At 35.7% G+C, this 12,197-nt stretch overlaps 1 pseudogene; it reads left to right on the top strand.

Moving 5' to 3' along the window:
* The first annotated feature begins 225 nt into the window (after window positions 1–225).
* On the top strand, window positions 226–319 carry LOC147493836 (small nucleolar RNA R71; annotated as a pseudogene).
* Window positions 320–12,197: the final 11,878 nt, after the last annotated feature.

Genomic DNA, 12,197 nt, shown 5'->3' with positions numbered 1-12,197 from the left:
CTCGGGATCGTGTTTAATTTCAAACATACGGCAGCCTTAAGCGTATTAGAAGAACTAGTGGAGCCGGTGGATATCGTCACTACCCCAGGTTGTTATTTCGCTTAGTTTGATCCTCTAAAATTTATAAGCCTCCTCCGAGGCTCCTTTACTTAAGAAACTACCCCATTCATTATCAAGGACTTCTTTATGGTGGTGTAGAACTTCTTTGAAAATGGTGGTGTAGCTAAGTTATGATGTGGACACTCTATAAGGAGATCGGTGAAACGATTCCAAGCCTCTGAAAATGATTCATGAGGATTTTGTCAAAAGAAATGAATCTTGGAAAGCATCTCATCCGTCTTTAGGGGTGGGTAAAAATGTTCCATAAACAGTTGAACAAGTTTAGCCCACGAGTCCAAAGAATTAGGCGTTTGGGCAGTTAACCAAGATGCCGCCTTATCGGCTAAGGTGAAAGGGAATACCCTCAGTTTAATTTGTTCCGCACCAACCGTAGGATGGTGGAATGTTGTTATGACTTGTTCAATCCTACGCATGTGTTGATAAGGTTTTTCATGGTCTAAACCATGAAAAACGGGTAATAAATTAAAAATATTTGGGGGGATTTGGAAATCCCCCACTGGGTTTGCTAGAATGATGCAAGATTTGGGGCTATCGCTCAAGGCTTTGTAGAAGTCAAAGAGAAGAGTCTCTCCTTCTTCAGGCATTATATCAGGTGGAGTGTGTGAAATAGTAGCTATAGGTGTAGTGGGTGGTATACTAGATAGAATTGTTTGTTGACGTTGTTATGTAATTACGTTTGGTGTTTTTGTTCGACCAGACCTTAATTTCATACAAGGCTAAGACCAAACTTAGCTAAACACATCAACACTCCAAACAATTTTGATATACTAGTATAAACCTCTAACAGGAGATGCGAGGTGTGGAAGAAAGGAATACCTGATTGCGTCCTTGCTTCGCTTATGAATAGCATCTTGTTTAGGCGTGTTCAGTGTATATAACAAGTTAGAACACTGAAAAACTTGAAAAATTGAAGTTCGAATCAAACCTGTGGAAATCCGGCAAAATTCAGCTCAGGGCGCGGGTGCGCTCACTTTGGGCACGGGTCGCGCTTAGTGTCAGTTCAAGTTACAGTGTTTGGGTGCGGGTCACGCTCAGCTTCTAGTAACTTGAGCGCAGGTGCTCTCCTTTTGGGCGCGAGTCGCGCTCCGTGCAATTTTTTTTTTATTTTTTTATTTTTTTTTCAAGGAAGTTTAATGCTGAAAAAGACAACCACAGTTAGAATCGAACAAGGGTGGGTGGGTGAAATGGGACTTTAAGAAAAGGAGTTATACTATGAAAACAATGCGAAAGTGAAACTAAGATGGCAGCGGTGCCATTTGATAAAACATAAAAATGATAGTTTACCTACGAAATGAATGATAAAACTCAAAACATAAGTAAACTAAAACTATCTTATGTGCCTATATTTATCAAAGATTTCTACTCTCAATCCTATGAGATATAGTGGAGTAGATGATTCGTTCCACTCCTAGTCCTTCCGCGTGCTGTGTTTTCTAGTATAATTACTCTACTCTAAGTCTAATGAGAGATTTACGAAATGGGAACTAGACTACGATGCAACTACCCACAAGATGCAACTAGTCGACTATTAGAACAACTATGGGAATGCTACGTCGATTCTATGATAAGGAGTTAGAGGGGGATTGATTCCACCTTAACTCGACTTAATCCTACTAACGGCCAATTAATTGTCGTAATCGAATTGAATCGCTTGTGAGAACAATCTAGTTACTCCTAATCCCTAATTACACATGGCATTTCTACCAATTCATAACTTGAATCTACGAATTGAAACTAAACAATCAATGGAAATGAAACTAGATTATGGAGAACACTATTTTATTAATCTAATGAATAATAAAATAATGATTCAAATATTAAATTAATAATCTAACTAATCTAGGTCTAGCTATCTACGTAATAAGGGAATTTAGATCTAAATAATTGTAAATGACAAGAATCGAAATTGACAAACTAGCTATTTTATTTATCAAACTAATTAAGAACAATGATTCTAAGAGTTTAATCTAAAACAAGAATTGAATTTAAACTAAACTTAATTTAATTAATGAAAACTAGATCTAAAATTATCTATTGTTTTAGGTCTAACTAGCTACCATTAACAAAGAGCTAAGCTTTTGTTTTTATACTTTCAGATCCAAAAATAGTGTATGGGCTTGGAGCCATGTTTTGGGCCAGAGAATCAGGCCCAAAACCCAATTCTTTCAGTCCAAAAAGGCCTCGTCATATGCAGTTGACTTCAACAGACTTTTTGTCCACTTGTGTTACTCTGATTGGGTCAAGGCTTAGACCATTGGAAAGCTCTTTCCGAGCCGGTCGTTTTGATATAAGGTAGGCCCAATTCCGAGGTCTGAGTCCAAAGATATGGCCTTCGCAAGTTCTGCTGACTTTGCGTGCTGTTCCTGCCCGCGTCGACTTTTCAGCTTTTGACCGGGCTTTAGAAAGGCTTTGTCTTCTTGAATCTGGACCTTTAATCACAGGATTCCTTAGCAACCGACCTTTGCTCCTTTATCTCGCTAAAGTGGCACATTTCTGCACATAATGGACTTTGAAGCCTGAAATGCATAAAAACACGTAATCAGTATTAACTCTTAATTATTACTCACATAATTGGTCTAAAAGTATGACTGTTACAGGGTTAAACCTACAGTTTTGGGCTCTTATCAAGCATGTAAGCCAATATATAAGGCACAAAAACCTGAGTTTATATGATCTAGGAAATTTAGTGTTTGCATCTTAGATCTAGAAGTCAGAGAGAAGAAAGTTTAGACCTTTTCACCATTAATAGCTATAAAGATTATTCCTTTTCATATTGTGTTCATAGCATAGTATGAGGGGCTAATCTCCCTTCTCTTGGGAGGGGAGATGAAGCCTTTTTCGTATGTTTTAGTTTAGTTCTTCTTCTATCATGTTTTAATTAAATCCCTCATTGAGTTTCTTCTTATTCGTCCATTGATCTAACACTCCTGTGGAGGTTAGGAGGTCTTAGGGTAATTCAAGATTGTGTAGAGCCAAATACCACAAACCCTAGATTCTTTTATTCTAGTTTTTAGTGTTCTAGTGTGATGATTGGATTCTTTATGACACCTCAATTAGTTGTATGGTTAATGCCACATGTGGATTTTCCATGACACCTATAGTTGTATATTGAATGCCACTTAAAGCACAATTTGGTTTGATAGAAGATATCGTTGGAGATTGAAGAAGTATTTGATGGAAAGATAGAAAGCACGCTGAAAGCCACATATTATCATCATGGTTATGAGCATAAGGTTTGTAGGTATGGTGAGTTTCTATTGGTGATTTATATTAAGCATGATAGATAGATTTATTAGACTAATTCTATGATTTTGGTGGATTCATCTCTCCCAAGATATTCTTTCTCTTGATTCATATTCATATATTTAATTTAGTTTATTTTATGCATAGTTTAAATCTCAAATCAAATCAACTATATATTAATTATTACTTAGCTACATCTTTTACTTGCATCCATTAGAGTAATTTAGATTAGAAATTTCTATCATCATCACTTAATTATTTAGAGTAGGATTGATACCTTGCTAGCCACTATACTAATCAATATTTAATAGGCTAAGTAAGATTTGCAAAAGATACGTAACACAAACAATGACATATAAATAATTACGTGTTGCGTGCTTTTTCAATGGCGCCACTGCCCGCTCTAAAGTGATTAGGTGATATAATATTTAATTTAGGAATTCATATAGTATAAATTGCATATTTAGCATAATTAGATTAATTTAGTTTAATTCAATTAGATTTGCATAGTAGAAAGTATTTGCATAAAGTTTAGTGTTTGTTTAACAGAAAAGAATAGTACAGAAAACATATTTATAAATTTTAAAAAATTCTAAAATTTTACAGAGTTGATCTGTACAGTATCGGTAATTTATTGAAATTTTTTGGAATTTTTAGTAGTTGTCTTACCTGAGTAACTAACATCGTCTTTGCAGTACCTCATTTTCAGTTTTTAGGACGCAAGCATCTATAAAAACAGCCGAGCAGAGTTATTTGCACATTATCAAAAATTCTAAATTTTTTACAGGAGGAACCTCGACACGTCAGGAGCTTCCAGTAAAAATTTGAGTACTTTTTGACCTGTTTTGACCACTTAACTAGTTGTTTGTTTTCAGTGTGTTTCTGCAGCTTTTCAGGACCAAGGTCTCTGGAAGAAGAGTCGAGAAAAAGGATCTATAAAATTCTAAATAATCCAAACTTTTTACAGGATCATCCCTGACACGTCAGGAGACTCTAGTAAAAATTTCGTGATTTTTAGTGCTCTTTTACGTATTTATTTAATCGATTGTTTACAGTGTGTGCAGAAAACTTCTTCACTGGACTCTGCAGGATTTAACAATACAGAAGAGGAACATGCGGAAGATGAAGAAATTCTTAGATTTCCATGCAATGAGTGCAAAAATTTAGAACATTTTGACATAGATACTGTAAAATTCTATTTGATGTCGAAGGGTATTGATATGACCTATGACCCATTCATTTTGCACGGAGAAGAAGTGCAAGTTCCTGTAGAAGATGAGGGTTTTAAAAATACAAACATCAACCACACTGAGACATATGAGCTGTTTAAAGCAACAAATGAAAGTAATTCTAAGGAAATTCCTGTCGGTGCAAAAGAAGAAGCTAAGCTTCAAAAGGCGATTGAGGAAGCTGAAAAACCATTGTATGGAGTTTCTAAGTACACCAAATTGGATGCAATGGTTTCTTTGTATACCCTAAAAGCAAAGAGGGGTTGGTCTAACAGTAGCTTTACCGAGTTGTTGGAGATACTTGAAGATATCCTTCCTGAGGATAACATTATTCCTCGGTCACATCATTCAGCAAGGTCAATGTTAAGAAAGTTTGATTTGGATTTTAAACAGGTGCATGCATGCGTAAATGGTCGCTTGTTATTTTGGGATAAAGACGAAGATTTGGTGACTTGTCGAAAGTGCAAAACCTCACGATGGAAAGTCGATCCCCACACAAAGAATGTACTTGAGAAGGTTCCAGCGAAGGTTCTAAGGTATTTTCCTATGATACCTAGGTTCAAAAGGATGTTTAGGTCAATCAGCAAAAGATTTGACTTGGCATGCTTCTAATAGAAGTAGTGATGGAATCATGCGTCATCCAGTTGATTCTCCGGCTTGGAAACATATTGATAACAGTTGGCCATCTTTTGGAGAAGATGCCCGAAACCTACGATTGGGTTTGTCTACTGATGGTGTCAATCCTCACCGCACCCTCAGTTCAAGGTATAGTTGTTGGCCAGTCATTTTGGCCATCTATAACTTACCGTCGTGGCTATGCATGCGAAAGAAATATCTAATGTTGACATTGATAATCCCCGGGCCTAACCTGCCAGGTAAAGACATAGATATTTATTTACAACCGCTAATTTCTGACCTGCTGATTTTATGGAGAAATGGAGTGCAAACTTATGATGCATGCACAAAAACCACATTCACATTAAGATCTGTTTTAATGTGGACGATTAATGATTTCCCAGCTTTAGGTAACCTAGCTGGATGTGCAACAAAGGGTAGAGTGGGATGTCCAAAGTGTGGTGTTAATACACGTGCGGAATGGCTGAAATATAGCAGAAAATTCTCTTACATGGGTAGTAGAAGGTTCCTTCCAGATGATCATCCATTTCGTTTCAAGAAAAGTTGGTTTAATGGGAAACAGGAGCTTGACCCAAAACCAATTCCTTTGAAAGGTGTAGAAATTTTTATGGAGGTAGATACTATTGAAGCTGATTGGGGAAAACGACGTAAAAACATTTTGAGAGAAGATTGGGGGAAAGCCATAGGACCAAAAAAAAAGAAAGTGAGGAATGGGTGTGCAAATGAAAGTTGGATTGGGAGTAGCCACAAAACTGACCAAAAAAAAAAGTAGAGAGGGCCAAATATGGAAAAAAGATCTATTTTTTTTTATTTGCCTTATTGGAGACACCTTTTGATATGACATAACTTAAATGTTATGCATATAGAGAACATCTGTGAAAGTCTACTTGGAACATTGTTAAATATGAAGAAGAGATCAAAAGATGGTGTTAAATCTCAGCAAGACTTGGAAGAGTTAGGAATAAGAGTAGACTTGCATCCTAAACGAGATGGGAACAGAACATTACTTCCTGCAGCGCCATACACCCTGTCAAAAAATGAGAAACAAATATTTTGTGAAAGATTGAAGTCATTGAAGTTGTCAGATGGGTATAGTTCAAATATCTCTTATCGTGTTTCTTTGGATGATCATACTATATATGATTTAAAATCTCATGATTATCATGTGTTATTGCAACAATTGTTGCCTATGGCTTTGAGAAATCTTTTACCTAAAGGCCGAGGAACACAATTTTCAGACTCTGCTCGTTCTATAATGAGCTTTGCCAAAAGAGAATCGATCGGGAAAGAATGGAGAGCTTGGAGGATGAAGTGGTTCAGACAATGTGTCTATTGGAGCGATACTTCCCTCCATCGTTCTTTGACATTATGGTGCACTTGAAAATTCATCTTGTGGAGGAGGCATGCCTTGGAGGTCCTGTACAATTTCGTTGAATGTATGCCTTTGAAAGGTATTACTATCTCACTAGCTAGGAGGCTTTTTCCACCAAAAGAAAGATTTTTTTGAAAAATGTTAATTCCTAAAGCAGACATATATTATTATGTTTTAGGTACATGAAAGATTTAAAAGCAAGTGTAAGGAACCATGCTAGGCCTGAAGGATGTATGGCTGAATGTCACTTGGTTGACGAGTGTGTTAGATTTTGTGCTAAGAATATGGAAAATGTTAAATGTAATAGTGAGCAAGTGAGTAGAAATGACGACAATGATGAAAACTCCATTATTCCTGAAGGTAAACCTCTACTAAAGGCGACACCAATTACATTAACTGAATCTATGCTTGAAGCAGCACACCTTTGCCTTTTGTTCAATTTCAAGGAAGTTCAGCCATACATTGAGTAAGTAAATTTACATAGCATGGTAAGTTATACTTCGTATTTGTTAGTATTTTTAATTTAACACCTATCAAGCCGAGAACACAAAAAAGAACTCCTCCGAAAGGATTCTAGGTTGGGTAAAAATGAAGGTGCGTTAACAACCAAACACATCGAGAAGTTCAGTGAGTGGTTTAAAACTGAGGTGAGGAAGTCATGTATTTCATCGTGACTTTTTAAATGCATAGCGTTAATAATTTAACATTTAAATCTCTTTTTGTGTGCATTTAGATTGAAACTGAGAAGAAACACAAACCTGTATCTAAAGTGTTGGATTGGTTGGCTGATGGTCCTTTTATAGATGCTTTGAGCTATAAAGGTTATTTGATAAAGGGTTTCACACAAAGGATGGTGAGAAAGGAACTCAAAACTCTGGAGTGTCATTGTCATCTAATACCCTATGTAGGGCTAGTGCTAAAGACACCAGGCAAGTTGAGCAAACGGTGATTTATTATGGTGTGATTAGGCAAATTATTTTGCTAGATTATGGTACATTTAAGTATCCAGTTTTTAAGTGTGATTGGGCAAACGCGGGAAGTGAAATTAAATTTGAGGAGGGATTTACATTAGTCAATCTCCATCAGAGTTTGTACCACAAGCAAGATCCGTTTATCCTTGCATCCCAAGATGAGCCGGTTTTTTACTATCGAGAATCAAGTGATAGCAGTGGTATGTGGTTTTGAGAGCACCTCCTCGTGGATTCTTTGATTTTGAATGTGGTGCTGATGAAGATCTTGGCAATGTATCCACACCACCACCGCCTTTTGAAAACGTTGAGTTGGTTAATGACATAGAAGATGATGGAGTTCATGCGCATGAGCGTAAGGATTGTCCAGGAACGTGGTACCAAAAGAAAAAATAGCATTAATTGTATCAGTGTGTTAGTTTTTGTTTTTGAGTTATAGTGGTGTGTTTTCATTTTTCTGATTTTTAACGTTTAGTTTTATATAAGAAGTAAATGGTTTCTTTCTTTAATTTATTTGAGCTTTTCCACTGTTTTATTGTAATGACACTTCCGAAATGGCTTGAATATTAATTTTGTTTGTTTTAAGGGGACACACAAACTCAAATGTTGATATTGCATTTGTATATATTTGCGATAACTAATTCCTTACTTTTTGTGTATTTGTGAAGAATGTCAGGGGGAAATAAAAAGAGAGAGTTCACCACGGTAAGGTATTTTAGATATAATTTTCTCGCTTTGCTTAGTTTGATCATGTTATTCAAAATTCTAATTTATGTTTGGTTATATATTTAGTATCAATTAGCTGCAAGAGCTAAGGTTCAGAAATTTAGAAGGGCAATTGCAGAAGCAAATAAGAAGAATGCACAAGTAAATACAGGTGTGCTCATGATTTTGAAATTGCTAGTCTGTATAGCTTTCATGTTTATGAGTATATAATGTTAAATATCAGTTTTGTTAGTCATTTGAATCTCCACTTCCTGATGAGTGCACATTGATAAAAGAAATCAAACTTTATTATAATGACTTAATGATCTCATTACAATCATTTGTTTTTATACTCATCATTACAAACCTAATCAGTTAGTTACAAGTTTGTTATAAAGGAAGCTTCGATTGTAACTTCCTTCTTGCGGTGGAAATGGGCATTGAAGTGATTACGGTTCCTTGCTCTCCAAGCTTTCTTCAATACAATCTATTAATCTAATACACCCCTCAAGCCATTGTGATGTAACAATGAGCTTGTTTAGGTGACACCCCTAAATCTGAAGATTTCTTAACTAAAAGCTATTTCGGCGGTTCAAATCTGGAAGAACTCAATCCTTTAGTAAATACGCCGACAATTTGATCCCGAAAGTCTGGATATCTTGAAGCTTTAGTACTTTGTTTGTGACTTGATCTCTGATAACATGAAAATCTACTTCTGTGTGCTTTGATCTTCAATGAAACACTGGATTCATTGAAAGTGGAATGGCACTAAAGTTATCACACCAAAGTATTGGTGGCTGATGTAGGAAAATCTGTAGATCTTTGAGAAGAATACATAGCCAAGCCATTTTAGCACCTGTAGATGCTAAGGATCTATATTCTGTTTCAGTAGAACTTCTTGAAATTGTAGAACTTCAGTTACAATCATCTGTTTTTATACTAATCATTACAAACCTAATCAGTTAGTTACAAGTTTGTTATAAAAGAAGCTTCGATTGTAACTTCCTTTTGCCGTGGCATTAAGCGGAAGTGATTCTGGTTCCTTGTTCTCCAAGCTTTCTTCAATACAGTCTATTACTCTAATACACATATCATGCATGTTTATTACTTTATGAGATGTACAATCTATTATTACAGGTCAAGTTAAACTGCGTAGCAAAAAAGTTTCCGAAATGGAGAGGTTGCCAAACCAGTGACAAAATGATCAAAATATAGAAAGGGAAATAGATGTGGAAATGTAGCCATGACAACAAGAAAATGATCAGCATATAGACATGCCAATCCAACACCCAAATGATCAGGAAATTCATTGGAAAGATTAAGGAATAGAGGCAGAGGGAAACACATCTCAAGGTTCAAACCATCCTGAAGAGCAAGGTACCAAGAAGGGTGTGAGGGGACCGACAACGCTGACTCACTTGGACACAAAAATTGGTAAAAAGAAGGTTGTGGACTTCATTGAAAAAGGTCAACCAATTCGTGAAAATTCTGAAATATACAACATCTACTTAGGTAAATTATCAAGGGCTCGTGTTCCAATTAGGTATACTACTTGGCATAAAGTTGACAAAGTAAACGTTAAGGACAAGTTATGGGATCTGATAAAGGTAATCTTCTTCTTTTTTTTTTTTTTTTTTTTTTTTCCATAGTGGAGAACTTGAGATATGATTAAATAAGTATATATTATGATTTTAGTTTGTTTAAATGTTATAGCAACATTTTATAGTACCGGACAGGGAGGTAGTTAAGAAGCAGACATTTAAGACGATTGGGAAGAATTGGCGTGGGTACAAAACTAAGTTGAGAAAAAAGTTTTATGATGCTTTTGATAATGGCAAGGATAGACTTGCGAACTGCCCCAAAAAAAAAGGCTAGATGATTGGAAAGCATTTGTCGCCTATGTTTCTCACGACGACTACAAGGTATTTTTGGTCATATATATAGTATGACTTGCACAAAAAAGAAATTATTACTAATTTAGTGTCACTTTTGATTTCCTAGATATTAAGGCAAAGAGGAAAGGAAGTAGTTAAGAAGCACAAGATGCCCCACACTTCTAGTCGTAAAGGTTTTGCTAGATTGGAAGATGGCATGGTACTATATTTATACTTAGATGATTTATGTTTAGCTTGCTATAGTTTTTTCTCGACAAATAATTTTGTGTTCACCTTTATTGAATTCTATGTTCCATTTATCTATTTTGTAGAGACGTAAAAACAAAAGTCATTTGCCAGTTACAAGAACCACTGTATAGGTTGTAGGCCACAGGAAGAAGAATGGGGAACAAGTTAATCAGTACATCAAAGAAACAATAGTATGTCATTCATTATTTAAAAAATATATTCATAGATATATGCTACTGCGGTGGTGATGACTCAAGTTAATTATTTTTTGCCTTGTTCTCTTTGATTTTAATATAGGATCAACTGAATGAAAAAGACTGTACTACGGATTGTGGAAAAAATGATGCTCTATCACAGGTTTTAGGTCCGGATCCTAATGGTCATGCAAGAGGAGTTGGATTTGGAGTTACACCAACAACTTTATATGGTGTTCAACAGTATTCAGTGAGGGCGAATGAATTACAACACCAATATAATAATGTCTTGAATGAATTATCTTATGTCAAGGAGCTTGTAGCCAAATTGTTGAATAATCAAGAGTTATATCCATTTTGTTTTTGTATATTATATATATATTGGCATTTACTATGATATTAATCTTTTTTCAGTCGAACAATTCATTTGTTGAACCTTCTGCAGAGCCTGCCTGTGAAGAACAAATTGCCCCTACACAAAAACCCCCTGAAAATCACAGTGACCATCAAAGTCATTCTAAGCAAAGCAATTAGAAGTCAAACTCAGTAGGTTTCCTATACTTAAAACATTTATGATTTGACCATATCTATAGAGTTTGCTTTTTAATGTATTTTCATGCAGGGAGGTCGTTCATCTAATCCAGTGAAGTGCAAATTGTTTAGACTTGTCCCAGAAGATGTCGTGGCAGAAGGTCTTTGTTACACTGATAATCCTACAACCACAGTGCATCATTCACCTCTCGGCCTTGGTTATTCAAAGGTTTCCATTGACATTGCAATTCAAAAGGATGCACTACTCGTTAGGGGAAATAGATATTTGAAGACAATAGAAGATGATGTGGGTAGCTTTGTGGCTTGGCCAACAAATTCTATAGTAAAGTCTTGATGTGATGTTTACACCTTTGGAGTGCTTGAGTTTTGGTGTTTCGGAACATTGCCTAAACTTTGAAAACATTTTATTTCCTTTCATTTTTGTCTATTAATGTATTGAAGGCTATCTAAACTTTGAAGTATGTTATTTACTTATGTTTTGGAAGTCTGAATGGTTAAGTTGCTTCTTTTGGTTCTTTATTAATTGCTCATTTTAAAGTTTGTGTAATTGAATGCTACATGTATACTAACTATTGTTGATTTCATCTTACATGCAACCATTTTTTTAACTCCGCTTGTGTAAAGCTATAGCTTTACATTGCCGGTCCCAAGCCCGGGTAAAGGAGGAGGGGAAAAGGGAAAATTGAAGAGAAAGTTGATGATGGAGTGAATGATGCCCTTGCCCTTAAGAAGGCTGACATGGAGTGAATAGATGTCTTGATGTTGGTGTAAGTATTAGGCTGTGCTTCTTCCTTGGAAATGTTGTTGTTGGATCTATGTAAGTGTAATATAGGTCATATTATCTTTTGTTCTAGAGTGATGGCTATGAGTAATTTGCATCAAGTGGCATCATTGGCTTCGATTCTATTCTCTGTAAGAATCCTATTTGTTAAGTATAAGCCACAGAAGCAAAGTTATTCTCAAGATCTATTAAATGCTATCTACTATATGTTCAGGTGTCTATTAACTGCTATCTACTATAGGATCGATATTCGGTTAGAGAATGACATGAACAA

This window comes from Coptis chinensis, chromosome 6 (genome assembly GCF_015680905.1).
Source record: "Coptis chinensis isolate HL-2020 chromosome 6, ASM1568090v1, whole genome shotgun sequence".
Taxonomy (NCBI): Eukaryota; Viridiplantae; Streptophyta; class Magnoliopsida; order Ranunculales; family Ranunculaceae; genus Coptis; species Coptis chinensis.
This window is presented reverse-complemented; position numbering and strand designations above follow the sequence as displayed.